Below are 17,672 nucleotides of genomic sequence, written 5' to 3' on the forward strand. Positions count from 1 at the left end.
GTTGATGATTATATTATATTAGAGATTGGATTATCATTCTACAATGCGGTGTGTATCACGGCGTATAGCCATGTCTGAGGATTAGGCACGTTTTATCCAAATGTTTACCACGGCACGCTTTTCTGTGTCACTAGTGTCACAGTTTTGTACCTATCATGTGATGTGAAATGCCATACTCCTCGGCTCCGACTGGGCTATAATAAAGACGGGCATACGCCATACAATGTGCTATGCGGGAAATTTTGCCCGGGCAGCGGCGGTAAGGCTTATCGAATTCCAACTGTTCAGGTTAGCGAGCCAATGCCTTACTCGCTGAGCCACCCCGGCTCCGTCCCATCATGTCATATGTATGTTGAATTCACAATTCTGCTCTTTCCGAATCTCCGTAGTTTACTGTTTGTAGTTTGAAAATTAGACCCACCAGTATCAAGCATCCCACTAATATTATTACCATTCATATACCCCTAAAAGAACAGTGAAAAATGCTTGGTCTTTGTCTGAATCTTACAAAAAACAATATATTCGTTTCGTAATACTCGAGTTAAAGTCTGAGGATTGGTGGAGCATTTACTCATTATTAAGACAAAAAATCAAAAACGTCCATTTTCACTTTTAAGACAAAAATCAAAAACGTCCATTTTCACTTTTGATGGTGTATCTCTTTGCGAGTGAAATGGGGCCGTCAGATAAGCCGCCCATATGAACTGTTTATGTTCACGTGTTCATGTGTAGGCAATTGGCCTGTTATTAACATACACTGGTTACCTCCAATAAAAACAGCAGTGCAATTCTGCAGTTTTGTATTGTTTCTGAATATCCACTACTTTTTTAAAGAGTATATATACCAAGCCTTAAATCAGTTTTGAACATTTAAAGTCACTAAATAAACGTTCATGTTGTACTTAAAAAGCTATGACCATTTAACCATCCATAAATAATACACTGAAAGATGGTTACGAGTGTCGGCCATAAGATCCGAGCACTTGTGAGTAAAAAATAGGTTACGTGCCCTTATTTTGAAATTAGTCTCGCTAAACGAGTCTACCGACCATTCTACGTCTGATTGACAGGCCGGGATAATCAAGACTACTTTTTTACGAAACATAACAGATAGCTGGAACAAGAAATTGAAATTAGAAACACGCATGTTAGGCAAAACAACAATTGTTGTCAGTCAGAAACCAACACCCCTCATCATCAAAATGACCGCAGTTAAACCCCATTCCAGTCATGTTGTCAGCCAAAAACCACCGCCCTTCATCGTCACAATGACCGCAGTTAAACCCCATTCAAGTCATGCAAAAAACACCGCCCTTCGTCGTCAAGTCATGTTGTCAGTCAGAAACCATCGCCCTTCATCGTCAAAAAGACCGCAGTTAAACCCCTTTCCACCCATGTTGTCAGTCAGAAACCTCCGCCCTTCATCGTCACAATGACCGCAGTTAAACCCACTTTCCACGCCACCAGAGGGAAAGTTCAATAGACCGCAACATTCAGACCATTCTGCCCGCATCCCATCAGAGAGAAAAGGAAATGGGGGAACAAGTCTATGATATTCTTTCACTATCATTAGTTACATATACAATGCACTTAGATTGTTTCCACCTTTCCTCTCCGAATATCGACCACCAAAGGGTCTTTTACGTGCACGTCAATCTGTACACGGATGAACCTACTATGCGACCATAGTTCCGCAATGTGCGTATAGGCCTACCAGCACCATTTTAACTTCATACGTCCGTATACAGGTCACAATACTATGAAGTAAGCCGTAATTGTACGCCATAGAATTGACACCTGTATACGGACGTATGAAGTTAAAATGATGCAGGTAGGCCTGTACGCACAGTGGAGTACACTTCCATAGAATTGTGACCGGTATATTTCAGTTCATTACTGATTTATTTTCTCCCGCTTTCACATAATAAACCGCGGCTGTATAACGGCGAATAGATTGATTGAGTTGGCTTACAGGCGAAATTAAAAATACCGATCAATGTAAACAGCTTAATCCTATATCACATACCTTTAATTATAATAACGTTTATTTATATTTATTCATGTCACTGACGGATCAATGCGCAGGAACCTACTGATATTGTTAACATCGTTTCTAAAAACAACTTCAGTAGAAAATACATTAGACGATTTATATATTCAACATTGCACGCAAGTTTGCCTACTAACGCTGACCACGCCCTCTTCGATTTAGATTTCAACCCGTATACACGGTTGTATAGTGAAGCATGTAAAATGGTTGATAGTAGTAGTAGGGTCGACTATGTCGCAGAGTGAAGGGATTTAGTGTTTACACGAGTGTTTACATGTATAACGATTTCACTCTCGTCAGTTGGATACGACCAGTTACACATACGTTAAATACATATCTTTACAGTGTAAAGCAAGAGCGAAGCATTGTGCATTATTTATCAATATGTTCTGGTGTCTTTCAGCTAATTTGTAACTTCAGCCAGGTAGCAATGATATTACATATATACGCCGTGGTATATGGAATGTGTCTATATTATACGGTTTTACAGGTGTGTCTTGTGGGATCGATGTAATGATTATTTTTAACACTATGTCTCATCGCCTTGTGGTGATGATGCAATAAATGGGCCATTTAATAAAAAAAATGGAACGCGATTGATTAAAAGTGCACTTTTAGAATTGAGCACGATTGAATTAAATGTGCGAGTGCTCCGATTCGATAACACGTCTCCAGATTGGACGGTAAACAGGACAGTTAAAAGTTGAACGCTCTGATTGGTGACAAAATGGAATAAGACGTGCGAGTGTTCCGAATTGCTTTAACATGTCCAGGAATGTAAACCATCGGAGTCATAACTATTGAAAGTAATAAAATCGTATTAGCAGATAACGGACAGTTAAAGGTATTTCAATAGAACGCCTAGATCTGTGAAACATTGCTTTAATGTCTCCAGGACCGTAACCTTATTGAAAGATATGATTACTAATATAGTTATCCGATATAGTTACTAATTAAGAGTATTTTTATACAACGCTCTGGTCTGTGAAAACAAATAAAATATACATTTACAATACGCCTAATAGACAGTGGTGTAAGACGGGGTTGTATAAACTAGAGATACAGGAAAAACAAATCGAGACTTGTATTGGTTACAACTTAAAGCGATAAGTTGTACATACGTGAAGTTTACTGTCGATGGGTCTTCATTATCCCGGTCGGTGCTGAAAAGTAGGACGTTAAACCCCGTTTCATTTACTGACATCGGACAAATACAGGAAGATCTGTTTTGGTAATAAGCAAGGGGATAAATACTCAGAGTTTACTGACAATTTGACAAGGGATGCACTGGTGTTTAACACGATGAATTCTCTACGTATTATCCTGTTGTTGATGTTACAGGTATCAACTTTGATCTGTGTACCTACCGCAATAGACAGTAAGTAAATTAATGTAAATAAATAGATACATATAGTATTGTGAATGCGCTTAAAGTAAATAAAACGGATTCTACTTTAGGCACACAATTTTAATGTATAGAGCTTGTCCCACCATTAATTGACAATAATTATGTGATTTGGAAACAAGCCTGGCCCCGATTTCACAAAGCATTCTCAAACTTAAGTTAAAGAATTTACTCAAATTTAATTCACTGTTTATGAGAAATATATTTGATCTAGAAACACAAAACTTTGCACATAGCTATGTATCTGATCCATTAAAACAACAAACGTTTTATAAAGGGTTTTATTTTAGTTAAAATAAGGCGAACAATTTTGCGGCGACAGACTATAGTTTCAACATCACATGATAAAATATTTTATCTTTCTAATGTATATGAGAAAGAGAGAGAGAGAGAGAGAGAGAGAGAGAGAGAGTGTGTGTGTGTTAACGTCCACTCGCGTCGGGACTAACATGTGGTTCAATTTTACTTCAATAATTCGCTTGCGCGTAGGGGTCTTTAGCAGTGGGGGGGGGGGGGCTGGAGAACACGGAGAAAACCCACGAGGTTGGACAGGCGACTACTCCTTGACACGTACAACCGGGGAGTTATGTATGGATTTGTTGAATAGGAGATCAAAAATACATTAATGTTAGTATTTAAATACAGCGCGATGACAGCTGGGCTATTCATCTGATAATACCATGATTCATTAACAGAAACACTAGAAACAGAATTATTCTACGTGTACGCCAACTTGTACACGGGTCTTGGTTTATCGTCCTATGGTTTAACGCTATTCCTCGCAAGGCATTTTATTATATATTGTATCTTACTAATATGTAAATATTTATTGAATAAATAATGTTAGGTAAAAACATACAATAAAATATTGACATGTGTTATGTCAATTAATTATGGGACAAGTTCTATACATTGTGTGCCCGAAGTAGAATTCGTTGTATTTATTTATCCATGTGAAACCGGGGCCTGATTTTAAAATATTTAGTCGCTTTAGATATTAAAATTAAAGAGAAATGGTGAATGGTGTTTACTCTTACCGGAACATATGTCGGATATGATAATATCACTTATTTAAATATCACACGGGTCAAGTACTTAAAGGCCATAACGACGAAATATCGTTTTCCAGATAATATTAATCTGTTGGTATCTGTCGGCGCCCTTGGTGCAGGTTTGAGGGGACATGAACTTTCCTCTGGGGTCTGGTCTGTTATGGGAACCACGATGACTCCATGAGTATGACACGACATGCGATTTCTGTGTTCGTCGAAACCGTTCCTCGGAAATTTGCTGTCTGGTTTGTTCTTGTCATTGGAACAGGACGGAGGGCCTGAACAGGAATGGTGTACGTGTTGGGTGTGCACGTAAAAGAACCCTTGACAGTTGGAAATCGAGTTGGAAAATCCGGTACCCGAGCAGAGTTTTCCTCAAAGCATAATTTTCCGGCGTGGTCCCCCCTTGTCAGTGGTGCAGGACAGAAGGCCTGGCAAGGGACAACGTATAGTCGTTCATATGGAACGAAAATCCGAAATCCCTGGTACATATTAGTGTGCACGTAAAAGATCCCTTGGCAGTTGGAATTCGATATAAGGGTAGGTCGTAGCGCCGCTGTACTTATTTCCCTCATTACACAATGTATTACTTATGCCTGTCTTCATTAACCAAGTCGGAGTAGAACAATAGGACGTTAAACCCGATTTCATTTCATATCATTTCATAAAAGCACACTGTGTGGCATATACCCGTCTCCATTCGTATAGAAAACAGGAACTTTAAAGGAGCTAAACCTCTAACTCAATATTCATAATATTCGAAATATAAAACACGAATTAAATTCAATATTGGTCCGTTTCAATTAATGTTGATGTTGTTATCTTGTTGTTGATGTGAAAATATTGGATTCCTCTATCCAATTTTTAAAGATTCATTATATAAGATTTAGATAAAGAGCTAGCGATTCTTGCTATAATAGTTCGAAAATAGATAATGTAAAATGAATAATTTGAAAATTTCGTTAATTTCAACAACCGTACTGGTTGTTCGAAGCTAAGTCTCGCTCCTCCATTTTTAGCTTAGATCAAATTATGGCTGAACTGTTCTAATCTATTTAATATCGGAGAAATTTGATGCCATCGAGAGTTGATTATGGCCTGGATATGTTAATTACTGTCTAATTAATAATTTAGAAAATATTTCAGGTCTAAAGAAAGACCTGCAATAGGCAGATTTTAGTGATGGCTGATTTACAGACAAAATAATAATACAAAAGTCGTGTAGAATGAACTAAGCAGGCACAAACGACTGTCGTGTGATTTGAACTGTTCACGCATTTCACCGAACATAATTGATTTTAAATTACAAAAATCGCTTTATATACATTGATATTACTTTAATATGATTTTATAGACCTAGTTTCGTCAATTTTAAGGTTCCACAGAATAGATCTATACGTCCTTTAAATCCCTATTGCATTTTAAGGTTCCACAGAATAGATCTATACGCGCTTTAAACCCCTATTGCATTTTAAGGTTTCACAGAATAGAAATATACACCCTTTAAACCCCTATTCAATTTTAAGGTTCCACAGAATAGACGTATACTTAAACCTATATTGCATTTTAAGCATAATATTTGTAAACGACGATGAGAGAAGTGTTTAATTTTCTCGCCATGTTCTGCGTGGATTAGGACAATCTGAGTCAATTAGTTAGAGAAAGCGATGAGATCTAGAAACGATGGTCTAGAAGATAATGATTAAACATACAATATGCAAGAGCTAAATATGCCTATTGCTGGTCTTTCTTTGGGTTTTAGATATATTTAAATTATTAAACATACATTATGCAAGAGCTAAATCTGCCTATTGCAGGTCTTTCTTTGGGCCTTAAATGTTATCTAAATTATTTATTAACAAACCAAGACCATAATCAACCCTCGAATCCATCGGATGCCTGAGATATTTAGTGGTTTCAAATATTTTTCGTTTGGATGCGGTTACTTTAAAAATGGATAATCGAGACTTTGTTTATTATCGTAACAACGTTAGTAATGACGATCGAGGCCAGCCTGTAATTCTATCGCTAATATCTAGGCCCAGAGTGAAGTAATTTGACTGAAACTTTCAGCATAGTCTCTTTTCATTATCTATTTATGAACCATTATAGTGGGAACTGTCAGCTCTTTATCTAATCTTACCTGATGCCCCTTTTCAGCATATTCTCTTTCCATTCTGTTGTTTTGAACTATTAAAGTGAGAAATGTCAGCTCTTTATCTAATCTAATCTTACCTAGTGCCACTTTTCAACATTATTCTCTTTACATTATCTGTTCTTAACTATTATTGCGAGATCTTTCAGCTCTTTACCCAATCTTACATAATGCCGCTTTAAGTAAAGTGTAATAATAATAATAATACATGGTATAATAAGCTGGTCATTAGATGGGTCAATATAACAATAACCCATTTTTAATTAAGATATTATTGTTATATACACATACAGATCCAATTATACATTATTTATACTATAGACTTCATGTCAATATCAACATATGTTTTTTTTATTCCCAGTCAACCGTAAATTCCGATAAGCCAAATGACATCAATGGGCGTCCGGTGGTGGGGATCTGGGGACTGTTTCACGAAATTTTAACTAAGATAAAATCCAAATTTTAGTAATTTGATTGGATAATATTAGATTGATTTAAGTGTTTAGCCAATCAAAATTGAAGTATCTACTAAAATTGGATTATATCTTTAGTAAAAAAAATTCGAGAAACAGGGCCCAGATCTAGTTTAGAAGGCCACCTGCGGATTTCCCCAAGGTCACTAGAAGTAAACATAGAGAGAAAGAAATGGGGTTTAACGTCCACTCGACACAAACTAGGTCATTTCGGGACTAAAACATGGTTCAATTTTATTTGCGCGTAGGGGTCTTTAGCAGTGGGAGGAAACCGGAGGACCCGGAGAAAACCCAAGAGGTTGGACAGGCGACCCTACTCTTTGTCACGTACAACCAGAGAATGGAAACCTCGCCAGTTGACACAATGACAGACCGTATGATACAGCGCGCACGTGCTAACCATTCGGTCACCCAACCCCCAGAAGTAAACATGGTTAGATTTTAAATGGTTGAGTCTCCACATAAGCACTGACCTAGGATGAAAATTTAGTACGTGATATTTCCTAGTTTTATATATATAAAAAAATACATACAATACATTAATTTTATATACAAAGTTGGTTTTACTGTGTTTGGTGTTGGTGGCGTCATGGTGGTCTTCCTTAGGTTGTATTCTGGTATTTATTCTGGAATAAATTTGAGGCTCTCGGGTGAGAGCCACATTAGTGTGTTTCCTACTAAAAAATTGAATTTTCTAAAAATGTGTTTGTTCCACTATCACCGGTTTAGGGCTAGAGATTCTTATATATAGTTGATTTTATTTACTAAGGGTTAGGGCTAGGGTTTGATATATTTTTTTGTTTTGGGTTAGGGTGAGGACTTGTCTTATTTAGTCTAATTACTGTGCACTAAGATGTCGTTCAGATATTTATTTTTATAATATGCCATTATAATTTTCTGTGTGAAGATTTTGGGGTGATTTTCCTGCAGATCAGTATAGTGTTTTCTGATGATTTTGGACGCACTTGCTGCTGTTGTGCTATATGGGACTACAAAGGGGGCTATTGCGCTAGCCGTATGAATATTCAAACCTAAGGGGGAGGGGGGGGGGTTGCTGTTGTTTTCAATTTGTCAATCCAGAATTTTTCTCTTGTTAGCGTAAACGTTTTAATTTCTTCTGGGGTTTCAATATTGGCGTGTCTTTTTTTGGTGACTATGTCTGACCGGTGACCGGTATGGTGTCCCCTATGTATTGTTTGTACGTAACGGTGGTGTCAAGAAAATCTATGCTGTTATGACTTACATTTGCGGTTAATTTGGCAGATGGATGATGATTGTTCAGAATGTTGAAAAACGTCCAAAATTCGTCTAGTGTGTAAGTCCAGACTATGGAACGTCATCTAAAAAACGTCCATAGAAATCTGGTTTTAATGGGCAGGGTGGCAAAACTTCCCTGTCCCACTCCGCCATGAAGGGATTTGCATAACTTGGTGCAAATCGTTTTCCCATCGCAGTTCCGGAAGACTGGAGGTATACGTTGGTCGTTGAATGTGAAGTCATTCCTCCTCAGACAGATGTCGAGTAATTTGAGGATTTCTTCGTCCGTCTGGATGCTTGCGGGTTCCTAAGATATGCTTTCCTAACTGCTTTAATATCTGTGTTATTATCGATGTCCGTGTACAGTGTTGGCGCTAGCCCTGTTTACATTTCGTGACCGTGAGGAAATCTGAACGTGGCCTTCTGAAACAGATCTAAGCGGTGGTGAGGGAACTATCACCTCTAAAAATGCACACGTGACCACAAAAATTAACCATGTGCCAGTCTCATTTTTCCGAAATACTATACTTTAATCACGTCCACTTTCTACTCGATAAATGTTTATTGCGTCGCTTTAATTTCAATTTTAGTTAATGTAACAGATGTTTTAAATAAGGAAATCCATATAATTTATCTGACAAGATCTAGATGACGAATCTTATTTTACACAATATAGCCAAACTTCTCATTATAGTGTTGGTCATATATTTGACGAATCTTATTTTACACAATATAGCCAAACTTCTCATTATAGTGTTGGTCATATATTTGATGATAATTATAGCCAAAAGAACCCCTGAAACATGATTTAATCTTTTATTTGGAACTGAAAACAGAATTGTATATTGTGGGGCCCTAGGCCAACATATTTCATGGGGGGGCTATTACACGTCAAGCATCCATCTATCCATCAAATACAAAATATCAAAAGAAATAACAGTGGCATAATGTATGTATGTACATTATACATTGCATGTATTGCATTAGTTTATATTAGATAGGAGATCTAACATAACACGCAATTACATAGCTATTTTTCTAGGTCTGAGCTTTGTGAATTTTGCAATGATGCTTCAACGTCTATGCCTCTGCTATGGCTTCAAAATAACGGGTGTAGAAATTCCGAATACAGTAGAGAGTCCGGATATAAGCAATTCGGATATAAGCAAAACCCAGTTAAGTGCAACTATGGTTTCGTAACTGTTTATTTCAATGCAAATTTGCCCTAATATAAGCAATGAAAGTCTGGATATAAGCCACAAGCAACACATAAAGTGTGGCTATTTTAAGTAAAAATGTTACATAAGTGCAACTATCTGTTATTGTTATTAGTATACTGTACTGTAAATTCTACTTAATAAAAATGAAATGAAATGAAACGGGGTTTAAAGTCCTACTATTCTGCTCCAACTGGGTTAATCAAAATGGGCATACGCTAGACAGTGTGCTATGAGGGAATTTTGCCTGGGCAGCGGCACTATGGCCTACTTTTATATCGAATTCCAAATGCCAAGGGATCTTTTACATGTGTACACGGGACCTCGGTTTTCGTTCCATCCGAACGACTTGACGGCTGCCCTTGTCAAGCACTCCGCCCTGCACCACTGACGAGGGGAAACCACGTCGGAAAATCCCGATGAACTTTCTCGGCCAATGTATGGATCGAACACGTGACCTTCAGGCTAGCGAGTCCGCGTCTTACCCACTTAGAAACCGTGGTTCCTACTTAATAAAATAATAAAAAAAACAAAAAAAACACAGCAAAGTATAGGCCTATTTAATCTTCCATACTGTAAAAGTTTTATTTTATTTACCAAGAAAAGCCATAAAATAAGTAATTTAGACTTTGCTATAATATAAGAAATTTCAAGCTGTTACCCGACCCGTTGCTCATTGAGCAAAGGGAGACTTTAGGGAAACACTTAGAATGATTACGCGGATTCCCTAACAGCGCGGGGCTCTAGGTTATGGACTAGTTAGCCTGTGCCTTAATCCTATCCTGTAATAACATCTGAGTGTGAAATATTAGATGTTATCCAGTATTATTGTCACCCCGACTTCCTGATTCAATTGCAACAATTTAGTTACATAAAATGATTTAATGACTAAGACTGTCCGGGACTACGGTTCAATTTTATTTCACTAATTTGCTTGCGCGTAGGGGTCTTCTACAGTGGAAGGAAGCCCGCGTGGATGAAAAGGTGACTCTACTAGTTGGGTCTAGATCACGCATTAGAACATTTGGCCATCAAACCTCCTTCCTTCTGTCGAGAGAGAAGTGAATTGAAATGGGGTTTAACGTCATACTGTTCTGCACAACTTGCAAGACGGACATTAGACACACAGCTTACATTTAGGGTTATTTTGCTACGCCCAAACACTGGACCAATAAAACAAAACTCGCATAGTTAACATTCTTATGATCTGTAGGGCGCACGGGACCACCCGTCTACCCTCTGGGGTCATACCTGGATTAGGGCCACTAAAGCTTAAAGATACATTATGTAAGATACTAAGATCTAGATCAAGAAGTGGCCGTGCTTGCTATAATAGTTCAAAAATAGATATTGAAAATTTCACTCAAATTACTTTATTCTGAACGAAGTTATCAATGTTTGTAGTTTTGACAAGATGTGTGTATTGCTTCTTTATTATCGTAACCACGGAACTGGTTATTAAAGCCTTAGCCTCGCTTCTAAAATTTTAAAATAAATCATTAAATGACGGAACCGTTCCAGTTTACTTAAAATCGGAGCCATCCGATAGCATCGAAACTTGATTATGATCTTGTGTTAATACTTGTAAATTTCTAATTAATAATTTACATAGAGTTAGATATCTGAGGGTATATACTTGATGTTTATTGATGATGGATTCTGTTACCACTGGCTTTTTCTTTGAAGAGAAACGTGGACGTCATGATTATAGTTTTGCCGAATACAGAATACGTAATATGGATTTAATGATAATTGTATTGATGTTGACATTTATTGACATTATTATGATTTGAATAAATAATGAAACAATATGCCGATGGTTATAAACATCCTCGGTATCTCCAGTGATCTTATTCCGCTCCACTCCATTATATACCCTGGGTTCATCCATTGGGGAGACACGTATTCAAATTATCTGCACTTGATGATTGTGTTATTTATATCGCCCAATACGCTTGATAGCATAACAACTTGACAATGCCTGTTTTGATTGACGTAAAAACAACTTTCCTATCAAAAAGATGTTTTATGACATCTTTTTGAGTGCATGTCACTTCTTTTATATTAAATGTCTTGCAAACCGTCTCATAATCGATCGAACAAAGCCGCCATATTGCTGTGAATATACACAATGAGGCTAAAACTGGTTTGTAAACTGCTTTTGTTTATCGGTTCGTAGAATCAAGCTACGATCAAGGGCAGATAATTTCGAAACGTAAATACCCCATGGATGAACCCAGGGTATAGTGGAGTAGAACGAAATGAGACCACTGGGGATAACGGGGATGGGTTATAAATAACCAACGCTCAAAATGAAATGAAATAATGGAATTCGAGAAAAAAGTAGGCTGTGGTGACGCTGTTCGGACAAAATTTCCCTCATAGCACACTGTATGGAGCAGAACAGTAGAGTGTTAAATTTCATTTCATTTTCTATTTGATTCTCTTCTTTGTTTTGAGATCTGGAAAAATCCATGTACTTGAAAAGGAAGTTTCTGTAACTGTTGCCCAATCGTTATACTTGTTATAAATATGTTTAAAACGGATATCCCCTTAAAAACTCGTTGGTTTTTATTTCATTTCACGTTGTACGTGACAAGGAGTGGGGTCGCCTGTCCGATCTCATGGGTTTTCTTCGGATCCTCCGGTTTCCTCCCACTGCCAAAGACCCCGACGTGCAAGCGAATTATTGAAATAAAATTAAACCATATGTTAGTCCCGAAATGACCTAGTTTGTGTCGAGTGGACGTTAAACCCTCCCCTCTCTCTCTCTCTCTCTCTCTCTCTCTCTCTCTCATTTTACGTATATTTACAAACACCATAGGTTGGAAGATAAGTTAATATTTCTGAAATTTATGATTTGTCTTCGTAACTCATGGTCGGATGTCTAGAATCCAATAAAGTCTAGGTAAATACACCTTCACCACCCAACCCACCACTTAACTGGTTTTCGGCTGTTATTCGTAAAGGCGCATTTTCGCTTTCACGATTCGAAATGTAGATACACAATCAAAGATAAAATCCATATCCCCACGTTAATAAAAAGCACAATAATTGGTATTGAATATTATATGAAAAGATAATCAACAAATCATTAATATGAATTATTTGTTGATATACATAAATGACAATATTAATGATTTTATTCCGTGCTAGCAAAATATACTACAAAAGGTTTTTAGCTTATCGATATAACTTTTGTTTGGGTGGCCGTTTGGTCTAACACGTGCGCTATATTTCGAGTTGACGGTAAATCACTCCCTACATATATTGTAGATATCGTATTGTAGCCAGCCCTAGGGTGAATCATAATTTAAGAAATTATTATTATTATGTGACATTTGAAAAATTATAAAGTGATAGAACTTAAGTGATTATTATGTGATATTTGAGTAATTATTAAGTGATATTTGAGTAATTATTAAGTGATATTTGAGAAATTATTCATTGGAGTAATTATTAAGGGGAATTCGAGAAATTATCAAGTGGAGTTTGAGAAATTATTAAATTGTATTTGGCTAATGACTGAGTGACATTTGAGAAAATATTCATTGATTATTTAAGTAACAATTAAACATACATTATGCAAGAGCTAAATCTGCCAATTGCAGGTCTTTCTTTAGGCCTGAAATGTTATGTAAATTATTAATTAGACATTAATTAACTTAATCAACACTCGAAGTCATCGCTAGCCTGCGATATTTACTGGCATGCTGCTGCTGATTAAATCAAAAAATGGATAATCGAGACTATGTTTGTTATCGTACCGACTTTAGTAATAATGATCGAGGCTACGCCCAAAATTCAATCGCTAAATTCTCGATTCAGGGTGGATTAATTTGATTGACATTTTCAGTAGATTCCCTTTACATTATCTAGTTTTTAACTATTATAGTTAGAACTGTCAGCTCTTTATCTAATATCCAATGGGGATCATGTGGCTAAGTGGGTAAGACGATGGCTCGCTAGCATAGAGGTCGGGTGTTCGATCCCTGCATTGGCCGAGAAAGTTTATCTAAATTTTCCGCCGTGGTTTCCCCTTGTCAGTGATGCAGAGCGGATGGCCTGACAAGGACAGCTGTCTAGTCGTTCGGATGGGACGATAAACCGAGGTCCCGTGTACATATTGGCGTGCACGTAAAAGATCCCTTGGCAGTTGGAATTCGATATAAGAGTAGGCCGTAGCGCCGCGGCCCGGGCGAAATTTCCCTCATAGCACACTGTATGGCGTTTGCCCGTCTTCATTAGCCCAGTTTCGGAGCAGAACAGTAGGACGTTAAACCCCATTTCATTTCATTTCCTTTTCTAATATCCCATAATGTATCTTTGCGTGATCTTTGAGTATTTATTAAATGCTGTTTGGGAAATTAATAATTGAGTAACTATTAGGGTGATCTTTAAGTATTTATTAAATGCTGTTTGGGAAATTAATAATTGATATTTGAGTAACTATTGGGTGATCTTTGAGTATTCATTAAGTGATGTTTGGGAAATGACTTTCCGTGGAGACCCAGACAATTAAATTCTAATCCAAGCTTCTATCCACTCCATTGGCACTCCCATGTTAATTGTAAAACTCTTATTGATTGTAAATGAAGCAAGTCAGATCAATGCGACCTGGGGTAAAGATAAAACTGTATTACCAGTAGAAATGATTGCGATAGTTTAGACTAGGGATGTAAGAGTTGAAATTATGTGGTTGCTCCTCTGTGACTTTGCTGTTTCAATGATTCTTTATGTGTATTATGGATTTTTTTAACTATCCATTTTGGGTACAGTGATAAATAAAGGTTTTGTGCGTCTGTATCTCATTTACCAAATACCTGTATCCTAATGTTTTATTTTCTAAAATTTTATTATCTTATTTTACCAAATGTTTTAATTTTTTTTTATGATTTTCTATCTATATTGTTTTACATTATCACATAATATATTCATTTTGTACAAGCGCCACAGAGCAGATTTACAAGCTGGATTTGGGGGCTGTACAAGTTCAATAAATTCTTATAATTATTATTGGTGATGGATGTGGTGGGTGTGGTAGGGAACTGTTTCGATAAATCTGTGAGACCGCCTCTGTACAAAAATCTAAGGTAATGTTATTCCATTTCCGACGATGAAAAGATAAAAGCTTGTAACACTATCTTAGTGATAACAGATATTAGTTTAGTAAATATATCATTTATTCAGATCAGGTATAAAAAAACGGCTACATCGAGAATATAAACGATATAACATGATACATTAAGACATCCATAACGAGTGAGTCCATACGCCGGTCTCTGCTCTTCGCTTCCCCCCTCACTCTGTCTCTCGTCTCGCCCCCGCTCGTCAACAAACTCCTGGTTATACAGCATCCGACAATATCACGTTATGGTATGCTTACTGACCAGTGCACACTCATTTGATGTCATACGGAGCTTGAACACAGATCATAATATGTAGTTTGTAAATGACATATGGGATTAATTGCATGTTTAATTAAAACGTGACTAAACAGAAGTATATAGAGTTGAAAAGTCATTATCAAAAACCAGCTGAGGCCAATAATTTCTAAGCACCTATATAATCGTTCAATTGATGAAAGTTATAAAGTACTTTGTCACAAGCTATGCGGACACAACTAATTACAACACTGGTTTAAAAACAGTTTAATGTTCTTTATCGCTCAACCGGTGAAACTAATGTAATTGTATAGATATGGACAAAATACAACAATTTATACATAATTATTTACATAGTGACACTGTGGTATTAATTGTCTATAGTTACAATAATAATTGTATGTGGTTACATTACAACTTATTAGTTGTTTACTATTATTATTATTATGTTCATAGGTAGTTGGATGGCCGAATGGTTAGCACGTGTGCGCTGTATCATAAGGTCTATCATTGAGTCATCTGGCGTGGTTTCGTTTCCCCGGTTGTACATGACAAGGTTAGGGTCGACTGTCCAACCTCGTGGGTTTTCTCCGGGTCCTTCGGTTTCCTCCCACTGCTAAAGACCCCTACGCGCAAGCGAATAATTGAAATGAAATTGAACTATATGTTAGTCCCGAAATGACTCTCTCGCTTTGTGAACTCCGGTACTGCGAATTGTTGAAATTGTTCATTGTTCTGTAATACTCTTCATATTTGGAGAATCAGTAAAGATTGTTATTGTATGTCTTGAAAAGCTCAAGCAAAACCTGTACACAATTAAACAATAGTACTTTCTTTAAGCATTTTAACTCTTTTTTCTATATTAACACTAGACCTACTAAGGTTTCAATTTCATACAAACCTGTGGTTTTAGTAAACCTGATGTTAAAATCGTGATCAAATGTACTATTAAGAGACAATGTTAGCCATATGTAATAACATTTCTTGGTCTTTCAAACGCTGGATAAAGGAACTAGAAACAGAGGGTATAGTCTGTATTTTAATGAGAAACTTTAGGCGAGGTATCCTCAGTGTTTCCGGAACATCTGACTCCACTCGGTACATGTTGGAGAATCTATTTTTATGTCAGGCAAAAACAAATAATTCCCGTGTTTCCGATAACATGGCCAAATAAACATTGGGTCCGTCTGTAGGAAAATCGTCTAACTTTTTTCGTCAATCGCTGTGTATATTCATAATAACTACGACACACACTTTAGACATTTCTTGGGCCAAAAAAAAAAAATAATAATACCCGAGTTTTCGGTCACATGGTAAAAAAAAAACACGTTCGATCAAGTGTATGGGATTTTGAATACGGTAATGTGATTGTTATCTATTTTCTAGCATTTCCCACTTGTTACGGTTCGTGTATGCTGTACCAATGATGTCCAGTCCAAATTGCCACCATAGCACACTGCATGCGCTGTGTGTGTCTTCGTTGTCCCAGTTGGGACAGAAAAGTAAAACGTAAAATCCCATTTCATACATTTTCCGGACACCTGGTCTCTTATTATAGCAGTTTCTCGAGATGTGATTTGTCAATTACGTTCATCAATTAATTTTTAATAGTGTTTATGTCTTTAGGCCACCCGTGTACGCTCTTATATATACGTAATTTGATAGTCCCCAAAAGTTTTACAATGTCTGCATAGTGTCTCGAAAATACGTTTACCTATTATAGTGTGTTAGTTTGCTTTATTCAGTAGTCGCCATCTTGCATATGTGTCATGTATTATTAAAATCATATCATAGTTAAATTGTATTACGTGCATGGAATATTACAAGTTGGGGAGACATGTATATAAATAAAATGAAATTAAAGGGGTTTAACGTCCTACTTTTATGCCCCATAAAGGCATATGCCGAGCAGTGTGGGTTTTTTTCTGCGATATCACCCTAGGTGTAAGCGGACGTTAAGCATGACATAAAGTCAAGGCATGGGGGACATTTTGCGCCTACATCGGCGCTACGACCTACTCTTATTTCGAATTCCAAGAGCAAACAGTTCTTGTGTACGCGGGATCTCGGTTTTAGAACAGGATATGGCTATTGGATCGGTTGCTCTATAAACTTCAGTATTATATATACTCTTCAAAAAAAGTAGGGGATATTCAGAAACAATACAAAACTGCGGAAATGCACTGCTGTTTTTATTAGAGGTAACCAGTATATGTTAATAACAGATCAATTGCCTACACATGAACATAAACAGTTCATATGGGCGGCTTATCTGACGACTCCATTTCACTAGCAAAGAGATACACTGTCAAAGGTGAAAATAGACGTTTTTATTTTTTGTCTTGATAATGAGTAATTGCTCCACCAATCCTCAGACATTCAGCAATTCGTCGTGGCATGCTCCTAATCACCCGTCCAATCACGATTTGGGGCAATCTGACCCACTCCTCTTGCAGTGTCACTGCCAATTCTTGCAGTGTTGTCGGTTGACGTTGACGTCGACGAACACGTCTTCCAATCAAATTAAACGTAACACACTAAAGCAAAGATACGTTAAACAGTAAATATTATGCAAGAACCGATAGGAAAGCAAATGTGGATAGGATAAACCAGCAAGCGGCAGTTTTCATCAACCCCTCCTTGAAGTGTCAAATTTGACAATGAACACCTCCCACGTGT

The sequence above is a fragment of the Patella vulgata genome, chromosome 8 (genome assembly GCF_932274485.2).
Source record: "Patella vulgata chromosome 8, xgPatVulg1.2, whole genome shotgun sequence".
Classification (NCBI taxonomy): Eukaryota; Metazoa; Mollusca; class Gastropoda; family Patellidae; genus Patella; species Patella vulgata.